Source organism: Chiloscyllium punctatum, chromosome 3 (assembly GCF_047496795.1).
Source record: "Chiloscyllium punctatum isolate Juve2018m chromosome 3, sChiPun1.3, whole genome shotgun sequence".
NCBI classification, from domain to species: Eukaryota; Metazoa; Chordata; class Chondrichthyes; order Orectolobiformes; family Hemiscylliidae; genus Chiloscyllium; species Chiloscyllium punctatum.
Window position 1 is genome coordinate 75,742,438 of NC_092741.1, and position 22,754 is coordinate 75,765,191.

The window sequence follows — 22,754 nt, forward strand, 5'->3', positions numbered from 1 at the left end:
TCATGCCACTCCGACACAAGCAGACGCACACACTCCTCCCGCCACTCCGACACAGGCAGACGCACACAGCCCCACTCCCACACAGGCAGATGCACACACCCCTCATGCCACTCCGACACAGGCAGACGCACACCCCTCATGCCACTCCGACACAAGCAGACGCACACACTCCTCCCGCCACTCCGACACAGGCAGACACTCACACCTCCACCACTTCGACACAGGCAGACACATGCCCACTCCGACACAGGCAGACGCACACAGCCCCGTCACTCCGACACAGGCAGTCGCACACAGCCCCGTCACACCGACACAGGCAGACACATACCCCTCATGCCACTCTGACACACGCACACCCCTCCCGCCACTGCAATACAGGCAGACACGCGCACACCCCTGCCGCCAGTTCGACACAGGCAGACACACGCACCCCTGCCGCCACTCTGACATAGGCAGACACACGCACACCCCTCCCGCCACTCCTACACAGGCAGACACACAAATCCCTCCCGCCACTCCGACACAGGCAGACACACGCACCCCTGCCGCCACTCTGACATAGGCAGACACACGCACCCCCCTCCCGCCACTCCTACACAGGCAGACACACAAATCCCTCCCGCCACTCCGACACAGACAGACGCACACAGCCCCGCCACTCCGACACAGGCAGACGCACACAGCCCCACTCCCACACAGGCAGACGCACACACCCCTCATGCCACTCTAACACAGGCAGACGCACACCCCTCATGCCACTCCGACACAGGCAGGCACATGCACACCCCTCCCGCCACTCCGACACAGGCAGACGCACACAGCCCCACTCCCACACAGGCAGACGCACACACCCCTCCCGCCACTCCGACACAGGCAGGCACATGCACACCCCTCCCGCCACTCCGACACAGGCAGACACACGCACCCCTCCCGCCACTCCGACACAGGCAGACACACGCACCCCTCCCGCCACTCCGACACAGGCAGACACACGCACCCCTCCCTCCACTCCGACACAGGCAGACACACGCACACCCCTCTCGCCACTGCGACACAGGCAGGCACATGCACACCCCTCCCGCCACTCCGACACAGGCAGACACACGCACCCCTCCCGCCACTCCGACACAGGCAGACACACAAATCCCTCCCTCCACTCCGACACAGGCAGACACACGCACACCCCTCATGCCACTCCGACACAGGCAGACGCACACAGCCCCACTCCCACACAGGCAGACGCACACACCCCTCATGCCACTCCGACACAGGCAGACGCACACAGCCCCACTCCCACACAGGCAGACGCACACAGCCCGCATGCCACTCCCACACAGGCAGACGCACACAGCCCCGCCACTCCCACCCAGGCAGACGCACACAGCCCCACTCCGACACAGGCACACACACAGCCCCGCCACTCCGACACAGGCAGACACACACACCTCCTGCCAGTCCAACACAGGCAGACACACACCTCTCCTGCCACTCCGACACAGGCAGACACACGCACCCCTCATGCCACTCCGACACAGGCAGACGCACACAGCCCCACTCCCACACAGGCAGACGCCACCCCTCATGCCACTCCGACACACGCGCACCCCTCCCGCCACTGCAATACAGGCAGACACACACATCCCTCATGCCACTCCGACACAGGCAGATGCACACCCCTCATGCCACTCCGACACAGGCAGACACACACAGCCCCACACCCACACAGGCAGACATAAAAATCCCTCTCGCCACTCCGACACAGGCAGACACTCACACCTCCACCACTTCGACACAGGCAGACACATGCCCACTCCTACACAGGCAGACGCACATAGCCCCGCCACACCGACACAGGCAGACGCACACAGCCCCGCCACACCGACACAGGCAGACACATACCCCTCATGCCACTCCGACACATGACCACCCCTCCCGCCACTGCAATACAGGCAGACACACGCACCCCTCCCGCCACTCCGACACAGGCAGACACACGCACACCCCTGCCGCTACTCCAACACAGGCAGACACACGCACCCCTGCCGCCACTCTGACATAGGCAGACACACGCACACCCCTCCCGCCACTCCTACACAGGCAGACACACAAATCCCTCCCGCCACTCCGACACAGGCAGACGCACACAGCCCCGCCACTCCCACACAGGCAGACGCACACAGCCCCGCCACTCCCACACAGGCAGACGCACACAGCCCCACTCCTACACAGGCAGACACACAAATCCCTCCCGCCACTCCGACACAGGCAGACGCACACATCCCCGCCACTCCGACACAGGCAGACGCACACAGCCCCGCCACTCCCACACAGGCAGGCGCACACCCCTCATGCCACCTCGACACAGGGAGACGCGCACACCCCTCCCGCCACAGGCAGGCGCACACAGCCCCACTCCCACACAGGCAGGCGCACACACCCCTCACGCCACTCCGACACAGGCAGACGCACACACCACTCATGCCACTCCGACACAGGCAGACGCACACAGTCCCACTCCCACACAGGCAGATGCACACACCCCTCATGCCACTCCGACACAGGCAGACGCACACACCCCTCCCGCCACTCCGACACAGGCAGACGCACGCACCCCTCCCGCCACTCCGACACAGGCAGACACACAAATCCCTCCCTCCACTCCGACACAGGCAGGCACATGCACACCCCTCTCGCCACTGCGACACAGGCAGACACACGCACCCCTCCCGCCACTCCGACACAGGCAGACGCACACAGCCCCGCCACTCCCACACAGGCAGGCGCACACACCCCTCACGCCACTCCGACACAGGCAGGCGCACACAGCCCCACTCCGACACAGGCAGACGCACACACCCCTCATGCCACTCCGACACAGGCAGACGCACACAGCCCCACTCCCACACAGGCAGACGCACACACCTCTCCTGCCAGTCCAACACAGGCAGACACACACCTCTCCTGCCACTCCGACACAGGCAGACACACACACAGCCCCACTCCGACATAGGCAGACACACACAGCCCCGCCACTCCGACACAGGCAGACACACACAGCCCCGCCACTCCGACACAGGCAGACACACGCGCACTCCTCCCGCCACTCCGACACAGGCAGACACATGCCCACTCCGACACAGGCAGACGAACGCAGCCCCGCCACTGACACAGGCAGACGCACACAGCCCCACTCCCACACAGGCAGAGGCACACACCCCTCATGCCACCTCGACACAGGCAGTCGCACACAGCCCAACTCCCACACAGGCAGACGCGCACACCCCTCATGCCACACCGACACAGGCAGGCGCACAACCCTCATGCCACTCCCACACACGCAGACGTACACAGCCCCACTCCCACACAGGCAGACGCACACCCCTCGTGCCACCTCGACGCAGGCAGACGCACACAGCCCCACTCCCACACAGGCAGACGCGCACATCCCTCATGCCACACCAACACAGGCAGGCGCACACCCGTCATGCCACTCCGACACAGGCAGACGCACACAGCCCCACTCCCACACAGGCAGACGCAAACACCCCGCATGCCACTCCCACACAGGCAGACGCATACAGCCCCGCCACCCCCACCCAGGCAGGCGCACACAGCCCCGCCACTCCCACCCAGGCAGGCGCACACAGCCCCGCCACTTCCACCCAGGCAGGCGCACACAGCCTCGCCACTCCCACCCAGGCAGGCGCACACAGCCTCCTGCCAGTCCGACACAGGCAGACACACAACTCTCCTGCCACTCCGACACAGGCAGACACACACAGCCCCACTCTGACACAGGCAGACACACACAGCCCCGCCACTCCGACACAGGCAGACACACACAGCCCGGCCATTCCGACACAGGCAGACACATGCCCACTCCCACACAAGCAGACGCACACAGCCCCGCCACCCCGACACAGGCAGAGGCACACAGCCCCGCCACCCCGACACAGGCAGACGCACGCACCCCTCCCGCCACTCCGACACAGGAAGACGCACATAGCCCCCCCAACCCCCAACACAGGCAGACGCACACAGCCCTGCCACTCCCACACAGGAAGACGCACATAGCCCCCCCACCCCCCAACACAGGCAGACGCACACAGCCCTGCCACTCCCACACAGGCAGACGCACACAGCCCCGCCACTCCCACACAGGCAGACGCACATACCTCCTGCCACTCCGACACAGGCAGACGCACACAGCCCCCCCAATCCCCAACACAGGCAGACGCACACAGCCCCGCCACTCCCACACAGGCAGACGCACACAGCCCCCCACTCCCACACAGGCAGTCGCACACAGCCCTACTCCGACACAGGCACACGCACACAGCCCCGCCACTCCCACACAGGCAGACGCACACACCTCCTGCCACTCCCACACAGGCCGGCGCACACCCCTCATGCCACTCCGACACAGGCAGACACTCACAGCATCGCCACTCAGACACAGGCAGACACACGCACACCCCTCGCGCCACTCTGACACAGGCAGACACACGCACCTCTCCCGCCACTGCGACACAAGCAGACGCTGCTCGTTGGATGCTGCTTGAACTGCTCTGCTCTTACAGCACCACTAATCCAGTACAAGCAGACACATGCCCACTCCAACACAGGAAGTCACACACCCCTCCTGCCACTCCGATCCAGGCAGACACTCACCCCTCCTGCCACTCCGACACAGGAAGACACACACAGCCCCGCCACCCGACACAGGCAGACGCACGCACCCCTCCCGCCACCCCCACACAGGCAGGCGCACACAGCCCCGCCACTCCCCAACACAGGCAGACGCACATACCTCCTGCCCCTCCCACACAGGCCGGCGCACACAGCCCCGCCCCTCCCACACAGGCCGGCGCACACAGCCCCGCCCCTCCCACACAGGCCGGCGCACACAGCCCCGCCCCTCCCACACAGGCCGGCGCACACAGCCCCGCCCCTCCCACACAGGCCGGCGCACACAGCCCCGCCCCTCCCACACAGGCCGGCGCACACAGCCCCGCCCCTCCCACACAGGCCGGCGCACACAGCCCCGCCCCTCCCACACAGGCCGGCGCACACAGCCCCGCCCCTCCCACACAGGCCGGCGCACACAGCCCCGCCCCTCCCACACAGGCCGGCGCACACAGCCCCGCCCCTCCCACACAGGCCGGCGCACACAGCCCCGCCCCTCCCACACAGGCCGGCGCACACAGCCCCGCCCCTCCCACACAGGCCGGCGCACACAGCCCCGCCCCTCCCACACAGGCCGGCGCACACAGCCCCGCCCCTCCCACACAGGCCGGCGCACACAGCCCCGCCCCTCCCACACAGGCCGGCGCACACAGCCCCGCCCCTCCCACACAGGCCGGCGCACACAGCCCCGCCCCTCCCACACAGGCCGGCGCACACAGCCCCGCCCCTCCCACACAGGCCGGCGCACACAGCCCCGCCCCTCCCACACAGGCCGGCGCACACAGCCCCGCCCCTCCCACACAGGCCGGCGCACACAGCCCCGCCCCTCCCACACAGGCCGGCGCACACAGCCCCGCCCCTCCCACACAGGCCGGCGCACACAGCCCCGCCCCTCCCACACAGGCCGGCGCACACAGCCCCGCCCCTCCCACACAGGCCGGCGCACACAGCCCCGCCACTCCCACACAGGCCGGCGCACACAGCCCCGCCCCTCCCACACAGGCCGGCGCACACAGCCCCGCCCCTCCCACACAGGCCGGCGCACACAGCCCCGCCACTCCCACACAGGCCGGCGCACACAGCCCCGCCACTCCCACACAGGCCGGCGCACACAGCCCCGCCACTCCCACACAGGCCGGCGCACACAGCCCCGCCACTCCCACACAGGCCGGCGCACACAGCCCCGCCACTCCCACACAGGCCGGCGCACACAGCCCCGCCACTCCCACACAGGCAGGCGCACACCCCTCCCGCCACTCCAACACAGGCAGACGCACACCCCTCATGCCACTCCGACACAGGCAGACACACACAACCTCCAGCCACTCCGACCCAGGCAGACACACACCCCTCCTGCCACTCCGACACAGGCAGACACACACAACCTCCAGCCACTCCGACCCAGGCAGACACACACAGCACCTCCACTCCGACCCAGGCAGACACACACCCCTCATGCCACTCCAACACAGGCAGACACACACAGCCCCACTCCGAGACAGGCAGACACACACAGCCCCGCCACTCTGACACAGGCAGAAACGAGCACACCCCTCCTGCCACTCCGACACAGACAGACACACACAGCCCCGCCACGCCGTCACAGGCAGACGCACGCGCACCCTTCCCGCCCCTCCGACACAGGCAGACGCACGCGCAACCCTCCCGCCCCTCCGACACAAACAGACGCACGCGCACCCCTCCCGCCACTCCGACACAGGCAGACACACATGCACCCCTCCTGCCACTCCGACACAGGCAGACACACGCGCTCCCCTCCCGCCACTCCGACACAGGCAGACACACGCACAACCTGCAGCCACTCCCACACAGGCAGACGCACACAGCCCCGCCACTCCCACCCAGGCAGGCGCACACAGCCTCGCCACTCCCACCCAGGCAGGCGCACACACCTCCTGCCACTCCGACACAGGCAGACACACACAGCCCCGCCACTCCGACACTGGCAGACACACACAGCCCCGCCACTCCGACACTGGCAGACACACACAGCCCCGCCACTCCGACACTGGCAGACACACACAGCACCTCCACTCCGACCCAGGCAGACACACACCCCTCATGCCACTCCAACACAGGCAGACACACACAGCCCCACTCCGACACAGGCAGACACACACAGCCCCGCCACTCTGACACAGGCAGAAACGAGCACACCCCTCCTGCCACTCCGACACAGACAGACACACACAGCCCCGCCACTCCGACCCAGGCAGACACACACAACCTCCAGCCACTCCGAACCAGGCAGACACACACAGCCCCGCCACGCCGTCACAGGCAGACGCACGCGCACCCTTCCCGCCCCTCCGACACAGGCAGACGCACGCGCAACCCTCCCGCCCCTCCGACACAAACAGACGCACGCGCACCCCTCCTGCCACTCCGACACAGGCAGACACACGCGCTCCCCTCCCGCCACTCCGACACAGGCAGGCGCACACAGCCCCGCCACTCCCACCCAGGCAGGCGCACACAGCCTCGCCACTCCCACCCAGGCAGGCGCACACACCTCCTGCCAGTCCAACACAGGCAGACACACACCTCTCCTGCCACTCCGACACAGGCAGACACACACAGCCCCGCCACTCCGACACAGGCAGACACACACAGCCCGCCACTCCGACACTGGCAGACACACACAGCCCCGCCACTCCGACACTGGCAGACACACACAGCCCCGCCACTCCGACACTGGCAGACACACACAGCCCCGCCACTCCGACACTGGCAGACACACGCGCAACCCTCCCGCCACTCCGACAAAGGCTGACACACGCGCACCCCTCCTGCCACTCCGACACAGGCAGACACACGCACAACCTGCAGCCACTCCGACACAGGCAGACACACACAGCCCCGCCACTCCGACACAGGCAGACACACACAACCTCCAGCCACTCCGACCCAGGCAGACACACACAGCACCGCCACTCTGACCCAGGCAGACACACACAACCTCCAGCCACTCCGACCCAGGCAGACACACACAGCTCCGCCACTCCGACACAGGCAGACACAGACAGCCCCGCCACTCCGACACAGGCAAAAACGCGCACACTCCTCCTGCCACTCCGACACAGGCAGACACACACCCCTCCTGCCACTCCGACCCAGGCAGACGCACACAGACACGCCACTCCCACCCAGGCAGACGCACACAGACCCGCCACTCCCACCCAGGCAGGCACACACAGCCTCGCCACTCCCACCCAGGCAGATGCATACAGCCCCGCCACTCCCACCCAGGCAGGCGCACACAGCCCCGCCACTCCCACCCAGGCAGAAGCAAACACCCCGCATGCCACTCCCACACAGGCAGACGCACACAGCGCCGCCACTCCCACCCAGGCAGACGCATACAGCCCCGCCACTCCCACCCAGGCAGGCGCACACAGCCTCGCCACTCCCACCCAGGCAGACACACACACCTCCTGCCAGTCCGACACAGGCAGACACACACCTCTCCTGCCACTCCGACACAGGCAGACACACACAGCCCGCCACTCCGACACTGGCAGACACACACAACCCCGCCACTCCGACACTGGCAGACACACGCGCAACCCTCCCGCCACTCCGACAAAGGCTGAAACACGCGCACCCCTCCCACCACTCCGACACAGGCAGACACATGCCCACTCCGACACAGGCCGGCGCACACAGCCCCGCCACTCCCACACAGGCCGGCGCACACAGCCCCGCCACTCCCACACAGGCCGGTGCACACAGCCCCGCCACTCCCACACAGGCCGGCGCACACAGCCCCGCCACTCCCACACTGGCCGGCGCACACAGCCCCGCCACTCCCACACAGGCCGGCGCACACAGCCCCGCCACTCCCACACTGGCCGGCGCACACAGCCCCGCCACTCCCACACAGGCCGGCGCACACAGCCCCGCCACTCCCACACAGGCCGGCGCACACAGCCCCGCCACTCCCACACAGGCCGGCGCACACAGCCCCGCCACTCCCACACAGGCCGGCGCACACAGCCCCGCCACTCCCACACAGGCCGGCGCACACAGCCCCGCCACTCCCACACAGGCCGGCGCACACAGCCCCGCCACTCCCACACAGGCCGGCGCACACAGCCCCGCCACTCCCACACAGGCCGGCGCACACAGCCCCGCCACTCCCACACAGGCTGGCGCACACAGCCCCGCCACTCCCACACAGGCCGGCGCACACAGCCCCGCCACTCCCACACAGGCCGGCGCACACAGCCCCGCCACTCCCACACAGGCCGGCGCACACAGCCCCGCCACTCCCACACAGGCCGGCGCACACAGCCCTGCCACTCCCACACAGGCCGGCGCACACAGCCCCGCCACTCCCACACAGCCCCGCCACTCCCACACAGGCCGGCGCACACAGCCCCGCCACTCCCACACAGGCCGGCGCACACAGCCCCGCCACTCCCACACAGGCCGGCGCACACAGCCCCGCCACTCCCACACAGGCCGGCGCACACAGCCCCGCCACTCCCACACAGGCCGGCGCACACAGCCCCGCCACTCCCACACAGGCCGGCGCACACAGCCCCGCCACTCCCACACAGGCCGGCGCACACAGACCCCCACTCCCCAACACTTGCAGACGCACACAGCCCCGCAACTCCCACACAGGCAGACGCACACCCCTCATGCCACCTCGACACAGGCAGTCGCACACAGCCCCACTCCCACACAGGCAGACGCGCACACCCCTCATGCCACACCGACACAGGCAGGCGCACACCCCTCATGCCACTCCCACACAGGCAGACGCACACAGCCCCACTCCCACACAGGCAGACGCACACAGCCCCACCCCCACACAGGCAGACGCACACCCCACGTGCCACCTCGACACAGGCAGACGCACACAGCCCCACTCCCACACAGGCAGACGCGCACATCCCTCATGCCACACCGACACAGGCAGGCGCACACCCATCATGCCACTCCGACACAGGCAGACGCACACAGCCCCACTCCCACACAGGCAGACGCAAACACCCCGCATGCCACTCCCACACAGGCAGACGCACACAGCCCCGCCACTCCCACCCAGGCAGACGCATACAGCCCCGCCACTCCCACCCAGGCAGGCGCACACAGCCCCGCCACTCCCACCCAGGCAGGCGCACACAGCCTCGCCACTCCCACCCAGGCAGGCGCACACAGCCTCGTCACTCCCACCCAGGCAGGCGCACACACCTCCTGCCAGTCCGACACAGGCAGACACACACCTCTCCTGCCACTCCCACCCAGGCAGACACACACACCTCCTGCCAGTCCGACACAGGCAGACACACACAGCCCCACTCTGACACAGGCAGACACATACAGCCCCGCCACTCCAACACAGGCAGACACACACAGCCCCGCCACTCCAACACAGGCAGACACGCGCGCAACCCTCCCGCCACTCCGACAAAGGCTGACACACGCGCACCCCTCCCGCCACTCCGACACAGGCAGACACATGCCCACTCCGACACAGGCAGACGAACGCAGCCCCGCCACTGACACAGGCAGACGCACACCGCCCCGCCACCCCGACACAGGCAGACGCACACAGCCTCGCCACCCCGACACAGGCAGACACACGCACCCCTCCCGCCACCCCGACACAGGAAGACGCACACAGCCCCCCCACTTCCCAACACAGGCAGACGCACACAGCCCCGCAACTCCCACACAGGCAGACACACATACCTCCTGCCACTCCGACACAGGCAGACGCACACAGCCCCCCCCAATCCCCAACACAGGCAGACGCACACAGCCCCGCCACTCCCACACAGGCCGGCGCACACAGCCCCGCCACTCCCACACAGGCAGGCGCACACAGCCCCGCCACTCCCACACAGGCAGGCGCACACAGCCCCGCCACTCCCACACAGGCAGGCGCACACAGCCCCGCCACTCCCACACAGGCAGGCGCACACAGCCCCGCCACTCCCACACAGGCAGGCGCACACAGCCCCACTCCGACACAGGCACACACACAGCCCCGCCACTCCGACACAGGCAGACACACACACCTCCTGCCATTCCGACACAGGCAGACACACACCTCTCCTGCCACTCCGACACAGGCAGACACACACACCTCATGCCACTCCGACACAGGCAGACACACACACCTCATGCCACTCCGACACAGGCAGACACACACACCTCATGCCACTCCGACACAGGCAGACACACACACCTCATGCCACTCCGACACAGGCAGACACACACCTCTCCTGCCACTCCGACACAGGCAGACACACACAGCCCCCCCAATCGCCAACACAGGCAGATGCACACAGCCCCGCCACTCCCACACAGGCACACACACAGCCCCGCCACTCCGACACAGGCAGACACACACCTCTCCTGCCATTCCGACCCAGGCAGACACACACCTCTCCTGCCATTCCGACCCAGGCAGACACACACAGCCCCACCACTCCGACACAGGCAGACACACACAGCACCGCCACTCCGACACAGGCAGACACACACAACCACCAGCCACTCCGACCCAGGCAGACACACACAGCACCGCCACTCCGACACAGGCAGACACACACAGGCCCACTCCGACACAGGCAGACACACACAGCCCCACTCCGACACAGGCAGACACAGACAGCCCCGCCACTCCGACACAGGCAAAAATGCGCACACCCCTCCTGCCACTCCGACACAGGCAGACACACACCCCTCCAGCCATTCCGACCCAGGCAGACACACACAGCACCTGCACTCCGACCCAGGCAGACACACACAGCCCCGCCACTCCGACACAGGCAGACACACACAGCCCCGCCACTCCGACACAGGCAGACACACACAGCCCCGCCACTCCGACACAGGCAGACACACACAGCCCCGCCACTCCGACACAGGCAGACACACACAGCCCCGCCACTCCGACACAGGCAGACACACACAGCCCCGCCACTCCGACACAGGCAGACACACACAGCCCCGCCACTCCGACACAGGCAGACACACACAGCCCCGCCACTCCGACACAGGCAAAAACACGCACACCCCTCCTGCCACTCCGACACAGGCAGACACACACCCCTCCTGCCACTCCGACACAGGCAGACACACAGAACCTCCAGCCACTCCGACCCAGGCAGACACACACAGCCCCGCCACTCCGACACAGGCAGACACACACAGCCCCGACACTCCGACACAGGCAGACACACACCCCTCATGCCACTCCGACACAGGCAGACACACACAGCCCCACTCCGACACAGGCAGACACACACCCCTCATGCCACTCCGACACAGGCAGACACACACAGCCCCACTCCGACACAGGCAGACACACACAGCCCCGCCACTCTGACACGGGCAGAAACGAGCACACCCCTCCTGCCACTCCGACCCAGGCAGACACACACAACCTCCAGCCACTCCGACCCAGGCAGACACACACAGCACCGCTACTCCGGCCCAGGCAGACACACACAGCCCCGCCACGCCGACACAGGCAGACGCACGCGCACCCTTCCCGCCCCTCCGACACGGGCAGACGCACGCGCAACCCTCCCGTCCCTCCGACACAGGCAGACGCACGCGCACCCCTCCCGCCACTCCGACACAGGCAGACGCACGCGCACCCCTCCCGCCACTCCGACACAGGCAGACGCACGCGCACCCCTCCTGCCACTCCGACACACGCGCACCCCTCCCGCCACTCCGACACAGGCAGACACACGCACAACCTCCAGCCACTCCGACCCAGGCAGACACACACAGCACTGCTACTCCGACCCAGGCAGACACACACAGCCCCGCCACGCCGACAAAGGCAGACGCACGCACACCCTTCCCGCCCCTCCGACACAGGCAGACGCACGCGCAACCCTCCCGCCCCTCCGACACAGGCAGACGCACGCGCACCCCTCCCGCCCCTCCGACACAGGCAGACGCACGCGCACCCCTCCCGCCCCTCCGACACAGGCAGACGAACGCGCACCCCTCCCGCCACTCCGACCCAGGCAGACGCGCACAGCCCCGCCACTCCGACCCAGGCAGACGCGCACAGCCCCGCCACTCCCACACAGGCCGACGCGCACAGCCCCGCCACTCCCACACAGGCCGACGCGCACAGCCCCGCCACTCCCACACAGGCCGACGCGCACAGCCCCGCCACTCCCACACAGGCCGACGCGCACAGCCCCGCCACTCCCACACAGGCCGACGCGCACAGCCCCGCCACTCCCACACAGGCCGACGCGCACAGCCCCGCCACTCCCACACAGGCCGACGCGCACAGCCCCGCCACTCCCACACAGGCCGACGCGCACAGCCCCGCCACTCCCACACAGGCCGACGCGCACAGCCCCGCCACTCCCACACAGGCCGACGCGCACAGCCCCGCCACTCCCACACAGGCCGACGCGCACAGCCCCGCCACTCCCACACAGGCCGACGCGCACAGCCCCGCCACTCCCACACAGGCCGACGCGCACAGCCCCGCCACTCCCACACAGGCCGACGCGCACAGCCCCGCCACTCCCACACAGGCCGACGCGCACAGCCCCGCCACTCCCACACAGGCCGACGCGCACAGCCCCGCCACTCCCACACAGGCCGACGCGCACAGCCCCGCCACTCCCACACAGGCCGACGCGCACAGCCCCGCCACTCCCACAAAGGCCGACGCGCACAGCCCCGCCACTCCCACACAGGCCGACGCGCACAGCCCCGCCACTCCCACACAGGCCGACGCGCACAGCCCCGCCACTCCCACACAGGCCGACGCGCACAGCCCCGCCACTCCCACACAGGCCGACGCGCACAGCCCCGCCACTCCCACACAGGCCGACGCGCACAGCCCCGCCACTCCCACACAGGCCGACGCGCACAGCCCCGCCACTCCCACACAGGCCGACGCGCACAGCCCCGCCACTCCCACACAGGCCGACGCGCACAGCCCCGCCACTCCCACACAGGCCGACGCGCACAGCCCCGCCACTCCCACACAGGCCGACGCGCACAGCCCCGCCACTCCCACACAGGCCGACGCGCACAGCCCCGCCACTCCCACACAGGCCGACGCGCACAGCCCCGCCACTCCCACACAGGCCGACGCGCACAGCCCCGCCACTCCCACACAGGCCGACGCGCACAGCCCCGCCACTCCCACACAGGCCGACGCGCACAGCCCCGCCACTCCCACACAGGCCGACGCGCACAGCCCCGCCACTCCCACACAGGCCGACGCGCACAGCCCCGCCACTCCCACACAGGCCGACGCGCACAGCCCCGCCACTCCCACACAGGCCGACGCGCACAGCCCCGCCACTCCCACACAGGCCGACGCGCACAGCCCCGCCACTCCCACACAGGCCGACGCGCACAGCCCCGCCACTCCCACACAGGCCGACGCGCACAGCCCCGCCACTCCCACACAGGCCGACGCGCACAGCCCCGCCACTCCCACACAGGCCGACGCGCACAGCCCCGCCACTCCCACACAGGCCGACGCGCACAGCCCCGCCACTCCCACACAGGCAGACGCGCACAGCCCCGCCACTCCCACACAGGCAGACGCGCACAGCCCCGCCACTCCCACACAGGCAGACGCGCACAGCCCCGCCACTCCCACACAGGCAGACGCGCACAGCCCCGCCACTCCCACACAGGCAGACGCGCACAGCCCCGCCACTCCCACACAGGCAGACGCGCACAGCCCCGCCACTCCCACACAGGCAGACGCGCACAGCCCCGCCACTCCCACACAGGCAGACGCGCACAGCCCCGCCACTCCCACACAGGCAGACGCGCACAGCCCCGCCACTCCCACACAGGCAGACGCGCACAGCCCCGCCACTCCCACACAGGCAGACGCGCACAGCCCCGCCACTCCCACACAGGCAGACGCGCACAGCCCCGCCACTCCCACACAGGCAGACGCGCACAGCCCTGCCACTCCCACACAGGCAGACGCGCACAGCCCTGCCACTCCCACACAGGCAGACGCACTCCCCTCCTGCCACTCCCACACAGGCAGACACACGCACATCCCTCCCGACACCCTGCCACAGGCGGGCGCACACTGCCCCGCCACCCTGCCACAGGCGGGCGCACACTGCCCCGCCACCCCGCCACAGGCGGGCGCACACTGCCCTGCCACCCCGCCACAGGCGGGCGCACACTGCCCCGCCACCCCGCCACAGGCGGGCGCACACTGCCCTGCCACCCCGCCACATGCGGGCGCACACTGCCCCGCCACCCCGCCACAGGCGGGCGCACACTGCCCCGCCACCCCGCCACAGGCGGGCGCACACTGCCCCGCCACCCCGCCACAGGCGGGCGCACACTGCCCCGCCACCCCGACACAGGCGGACGCACAGAGCCCCGCCACCCCGACACAGGCACACATAGATCCGCCACTCCGACACGCACACCCTTCCCGTCACTCCGACACGGGCAGACACACGCGCAGCCCTCCCGCCACTCCGACACGGGCAGACACACGCACAGCCCTCCCGCCACGGGCAGACACACGCACACCCCCACCCCCGCCACTCCGACACGGGCAGACACACGCGCACCTCCCCCCGCCACTCCGCCACAGGCAGACACACGCGCAGCCCTCCCGCCACGGGCAAACACACGCGCAGCCCTCCCGCCACGGGCAGACACACGCGCAGCCCTCCCGCCACGGGCAGACACAGGCAGACACAGGCGGGCGCGCACAGCCCCGCCGGCCCGACACAGGCGGGCGCGCACAGCCCCGCCGGCCCGACACAGGCGGGCGCGCACAGCCCCGCCGGCCCGACACAGGCGGGCGCGCACAGCCCCGCCGGCCCGACACAGGCGGGCGCGCACAGCCCCGCCGGCCCGACACAGGCGGGCGCGCACAGCCCCGCCGGCCCGACACAGGCGGGCGCGCACAGCCCCGCTGGCCCGACACAGGCGGGCGCGCACAGCCCCGCCGGCCCGACACAGGTGGACGGGCACCCCTTATGCCACTCTGACACAGGCAGACACACATAGATCCGTCACTCCGACACAGGCAGACACGCACACCCCTCCCGCCACTCCGACACAGTCAGACACGCACAGCCCCGCCACTCCGACACAGGCAGACAGACACAGCGCCGCCATTCCGACACAGGCAGACACACACAGCCCTGCTACCCCGACACAGGCAGACACACACCCCTCATGCCACTCCGACACAGGCAGACACACACAGCCCTGCCACCCCGACACAGGCAGACACACACTGCCCCGCCACTCTGACACAGGCAGGCACGCACACACCCGTCCTGCCACTCCTACACAGGCAGACACACACAGCCCTGCTACAGGCAGATACACAGAGCCCCTCCACTCCGACACAGGCAGACACTCACACCCCCACCACTCCGACACAGGCAGACAAACACAGACCCACCACAGGCAGACACACGCACACACCACCTGCCATTCCGACACAGGCAGACACACACAGCCCTGTCACTCTGACACATGCACAACCTCCCGCCACTCCGACACAGGCAAAAACACGCACACCCCTCCTGCCACTCCGACACAAGAAGACACACACAGCCCCGACACAAGACAACACACACCCCTCCCGCCACTCCGAGACAACAGACACACGCACACCCCTTCTGCCACTCCGATACAGGCAGACACACACAGCCCCGCTACCCCGACACAGGCAAACACACAAAGCCCTTCTGCCACTCCGACACAGACAGACACATGCAGCCCCGCCACTCCGACACAGACAGACACACGCACACCCCGCCCGCCACTCCGACACAGGCAGATACACACAGCCCCGCCACTCCGACACAGGCAAACACATGCACACCCCTCCTGCCACAGATGTACACATACACAGGCCGGCACACACAGCCCCGACACAGGCCGGCACACACAGCCCCGACACAGGCCGCCACACAGACAGGCACACACAAGCTCCCCCCACCGACTCAGACAGGCGCACACGCCTCCACACCCCCTGACTCCGACAGGGGCACATACCCACACACCCTCACGCCCCCCCCCCCCCCCTCCCAACCGGCACACATGCCCACCCCCCTATGGACAGACACACACACCACCCCGACATGGACAGACACACACAACCTACCCCCCTATCCCGACATGGACAGACACATACACCCCTCCACTCCGACACGGGCAGACACCCCCATCCCCCTCCTCCATGGGAAAGACACCCCACCCCACCCTCTACTCCGACAGGTGCAGACACTCCCACCCCCCACCAATCCGATAGGCAGAGACACCCCACCCCCCTCCACTCCAACAGGCGCAGACACCCCCACCCCCCACCAATCCGGCAGCCGCAGACACCCCACACCCCTCCACTCTGACAAGTGCAGACACCCCACCCCTCCCACCCCCACATGCAGGCTGACACACACCCTCACCCCCCACTCCAAAACGCGCATACACCCACTCTGACATGGGCAGAGACACATACATCCCCACTCCGACACAGGCACCCACACACAGACTACACCCCACCACTCTGACAGACTGACACAAACACAGACAACCCCCCACAAACTGACACACACACAACCCCCCAACTCCTACACAGACTGACACACACGCCCCCACTCCGACATAGGCACCCACACATAGACCCCCACCCTCACTACAACATAGCCTCCCACACATAGATCCACCCCATTCCGACACAGACTGACACACACACACCCTACTCTGACCCAGGCAGCCACACACAGACCCCCCCCCTCCAACTATGACACAGGCACCCACACACAGATACTCCTCCACTCCGACACAGACACCCGCCCCTACTCCAACACAGGCAGCCACACACAGACCAAACCCCCACTCCGACAGACACCCACATGCCCTCTACTCCGACACAGGCTGACACACACAGACACCCCCGTACTCCAACACAGGCTGACACATACAGATCCCCCACTCCGACGCAAGCTGACACACCCCCTACTCAAACATAGACACCCATAAAAAACTCCCCCAACTCTGATACAGGCACCCACACCCAGACCCTCCCCACTTCGACACAGGCACCCCCCTAATCTGACACACGCACACACACCTCCAACTCCGTCACAGACTGACACACACAAACACCCCCCACTCCGACACAGGCACACACACACACACACAGATACTCCTCCCACACGGACACAGGCACCCACGCACAGACACTCCCCCACACCCCCCCACTCCGACACAGGCACACATACAGACCCCCCACCCCCACCAACTCCGACACAGGCACCCACACACAGACCAATCCCCCACTCCAACAGACATCCACATACTCCCTAACCCGACACAGGCACCCTCACACAGACACGACACCCCACCCCCCCTCTCACTCAGAGATGGGCACCCACACAAATACCCCTACTCCAAACAGGCACCCACACACAGTCACCCCCCTACTCCGACACAGAAACCCACACACAGACTACACACCCCCCACTCTGACACACACACCCTACTCAGACACAGGCACCCACCCACAGAAACCCCGTACTCCGACGCAGGCACCCACACACAGACCCCCCGCCCCAACTCTGACGCAGGCACCCACACACAGACCACCCCTCAACATCAAGACAGACTTTTATACACACACACACACACAAAGACACCCTCCACAGATACACAGGCACCCACACACAGACTACACACACCCCGACTCCGACACAGAGTGACACACACACACACTCACACCCTTCTCAGACATAGGCACCCACACACACAAACCCCGTACTCCAATGCAGGTACCCACACACAGACCTCCCCGACTCCAACACAGGCACCCACACACAGACCTCCACACCCCGCCCCCCAACTCAGACATAGGCACCCACACACAGACCCCCACACCACTCTGATACAGGCTGACACACACACAGACACCCCCCTACTTCAAAAATGGCAAAAACATACAGACCTCGCCCCCTATTCCGAAAGAGGCACCCACACACAGACCCTGCCCCTCAATCTGAAAAAGGCACCCACAGACAGACCCTGCCCCTCATTCCGAAAGAGGCACCCACACACAGACCCTGCCCCTCAATCTGAAAAAGGCACCCACAGACAGACCCTGCCCTTCATTCCGAAAGAGGCACCCACACACAGACCCTGCCCCCATTCCAAAAATGTCACCCACACACAGACACCCACTTACTCCGACACAAACTGACACACACACCCTCACTCCGACACAGGCACCCACACACACTCTCACCCGCGGACCCTGACAGGCACCTACACACAGAACCTCCCTCCACCCCAACACACTGACACACACACACCCCTTCTACTCCGACATAGGCACACACACACAGACATATCCCCCACCCCAACTGCAACACAGACACCCACACAGAGACCTCCACACCACACCAAAAAAGGCACCCACACACAGACACGCCCCCATTTTGAAAATGGCACCACAGACCCCGCCCCTACTCCAAAAAAGACAGCCACATAGACTCCGTCCCCCTTCTCCAACACATGCTGACCACACACACCTCATCCTCTACTCCAACACAGGCGACCCCGCACAGATCCCCCGCCCCCTACTCAGACATCGGCACCCACATACTGACCTCCCCCTCCTACCCCACTCAGACAGAGGCACCCACACAGACCGCATCCCTCCCCCCACTCAGACAGAGGCACCCACACACAGATACCCCCTACTCCGAAAATGGAACCAACACAGATCCACCCCCCACTCCAACCCAGGCACCCACACACAGACACCCTCCTACCCCAACAGGCATCCATACACAGACACCTCCTACTCTGAAAATGGAACCAACACAGACCCCGCCCCCCACTCCAAAAAAGGCACCCACACACAGACTCCGCCTCCTACTCCGAGCAGGCACTCACACACAGACGCCCCCCCCACACCACTCCGACACAGGCTGACACACACAGACACCTCCCCCCCACTCCGAACATGGCACCAACACAAATCCCGCCCCTCCAGTCCAATAAAGGCACAGACTGACACATAGACACCCTGCTACTCCGACACAGGCTGACACACACAGACCCCATCCCCTTACTCTGACACAGACTGACACACACAGACCTCCAAGTACAACAAAGACTGACACACACAGACACCTCTTAATATGACACAGGCACCCTCACACAGATACCCTGCTATGCCGACACAGGCACCCACACACAGACACCCCCCCACGCCAACATTGACACTCTTCTACTCCGACACAGACTGACACACAAACCACCAACTCCGACATAGGCACCCTCACACAGACCTTGTCCCCAACTCCGACACAGGCACCCGCACGCAGACATTGTCCCCAACTCCGACATAGGCACCCGCACGCAGACACCCCCCCCACTCCGACACAGACACCCCCCTACTCGAACTCTGATACCCAGACACAGACACCCCCACCCCTACTCCAGCGCAAACACCAACACACAGACCCCCACACCACTCCGACACAGGCTGACACACACAGACACCTCCCTCCACTCCGAACATGGCACCAACACAGACCCTGCCTCTCCACTCCAAAAAAGACACAGACACCCCGCTACTCCGACACAGGCTGACACACACAGACCTCCCGCCCCCCCCCCCCAACTCCGACGCAGGCTGACACACACAGACCTCCTCCCCCCCCCCCCCAACTCCGACGCAGGCTGACACACACAGACCTCCCCCCCCAACTCCGACGCAGGCTGACACACACAGACTTCCCCCCCCCAACTCCGACGCAGGCTGACACACACAGACCTCCCCCCCCAACTCCGACGCAGGCTGACACACACCGACCTCCCCCCCCAACTCCGACGCAGGCTGACACACACAGACCTCCCCCCCCAACTCCAACGCAGGCTGACACACACAGACACCCCCCCCAACTCCGACACAGGCACCCACACACAGACACCCCCCCCCAACTCCGACACAGGCACCCACACACAGACACCCCCCCCCAACTCCGACACAGGCACCCACACACAGACACCCCCCAACTCCGACACAAGCACTCACACACAGACACCCCCCAACTCCGACACAGGCACCCACACACAGGCACACCCCCCAACTCCGATAAAAGCATCCACACACAGGCACACCCCCCAACTCCGACACAAGCATCCATACAAGTCCGGCACAGGCATCCACAAACAGAACACCCCCAACTCAGACATAGGCATCCACACACAGAACCGCCCTATTCCAACACAGGCACCCTCAGCCAGACTCCACCTAATCCGACACAGACTAACAAACACATCCCTTCTACCCCTGTACAGGCACCCACACCACTCCGACACAGACTGACACACATAGATACCCCCTACTCCGACACAGACATCCATTTACAGACAACCCCCACACAGATAAACAACCCCCCACACACACACTCCCCCTACTCTGACACAGGCACCCACACACAGACCCCCCCCCCCACTCAGACATAGGCACCCAAACACAAAACCCCCCTACTCCAACACAGACACCGATATACAGACACCCCTTCTACTCCGACACTGATTGACACACATAGACATCCCCCCACTTTGACACAGGCTGACACCAACCCCCCCCCCCCACACCGACAAGCACCCACACACAGGAACCCCTCCCCAACTCCGACACAGGCACCCACACACAGGCACACCCCTCAACTCCGACACAGGCACCCACACACAGGCACACCCCCAAACTCCGACACAGGCACCCACACACAGGCACACACCCCAACTCCGACACAGGCAACCTCACACAGGCACACCCCACAACTCCGACACAGGCACACCCCACAACTCCGACACAGGCACCCACACACAGGCACACCCCACAACTCCGACACAGGCACCCACACACAGGCAACCCCCCTCCCAACTCCGAAACAGGAACCCCCCACTCCGACAAAGGCTGACACAAACCCCCATATTCCGACACAGGCACCGACCCACTCCGACGCAGACAGACACACAGACGAAGACCCACTCTGACAGACTGACATGCGCACACAGGCACCGACCCACACCGACACAGGTGCCGACCCACTCCGACACAGACTGACATGAACACACGGGTGCCGGCCCACTCCGACACGCACACGGACGCCGACCCACTCCGACACGCATACGGGCGCCGACCCACTCCGACACAGACTCTCATACACACACGCACACACACGCAACCCCCTACCCCGACAGACCAACACACACAACAGGTGCCTACTCACTCCGACGCAGACAGGCACAAAGGTGTCGTCCCACTCCAACAGATTGACACACACCCACCCACACAGGCGCCGTCCCTCTCCGACGCAGACATCTTACTCTGACAAACTGACACACAGACACATGCGCTGACCCACTCCGACAGACTGACACACACCCATCCACACAGGCGCCAACCCACTCCAAAGCAGACAGACACACAGGCACCGACCCACTCCAACACTGACACACACAGACCCCCCCCCCACCTTCCCTTCCCTCCAACACTGACACCCAAACACATATTCCCCAAATTCTAAGATACAGACACAAGACGAGCATTGGACATTAGGCCGTTACCCCCCGCCCCCCCCCCGGACAGTCGGACATTGGGCCGTTACCCCCCACCCCCCCCGGGCAGTCGGACATTGGGCCGTTACCCCCCGCCCCCCCCCCGGACAGTCGGACATTGGGCCGTTACCCCCCCGGGCAGTCGGACATTGGGCCGTTACCCCCCCGGGCAGTCGGACATTGGGCCGTTACCCCCCCGCCCCCCGGGCAGTCGGACATTGGGCCGTTACCCCCCCGGCAGTCGGACATTGGGCCGTTACCCCCCCCCCCCCGCCCCCGGGCAGTCGGACATTGGGCCGTTACCCCCCCGGGCAGTCGGACATTGGGCCGTTACCCCCCCCGGGCAGTCGGACATTGGGCCGTTACCCCCCACGCCCTCGGGCAGTCGGACATTGGGCCGTTACCCCCCCGGCAGTCGGACATTGGGCCGTTACCCCCCCCCCCCCGCCCCCGGG

General features: G+C 66.6%; 1 protein-coding gene across 1 annotated transcript in view; it reads right to left on the reverse strand.

The window, feature by feature from the left end:
- The window catches only part of pbk (PDZ binding kinase), a 48,541-nt gene that overhangs the window by 25,444 nt on the left and 343 nt on the right, over nucleotides 1–22,754 (reverse strand). The window lies entirely within an intron of this gene.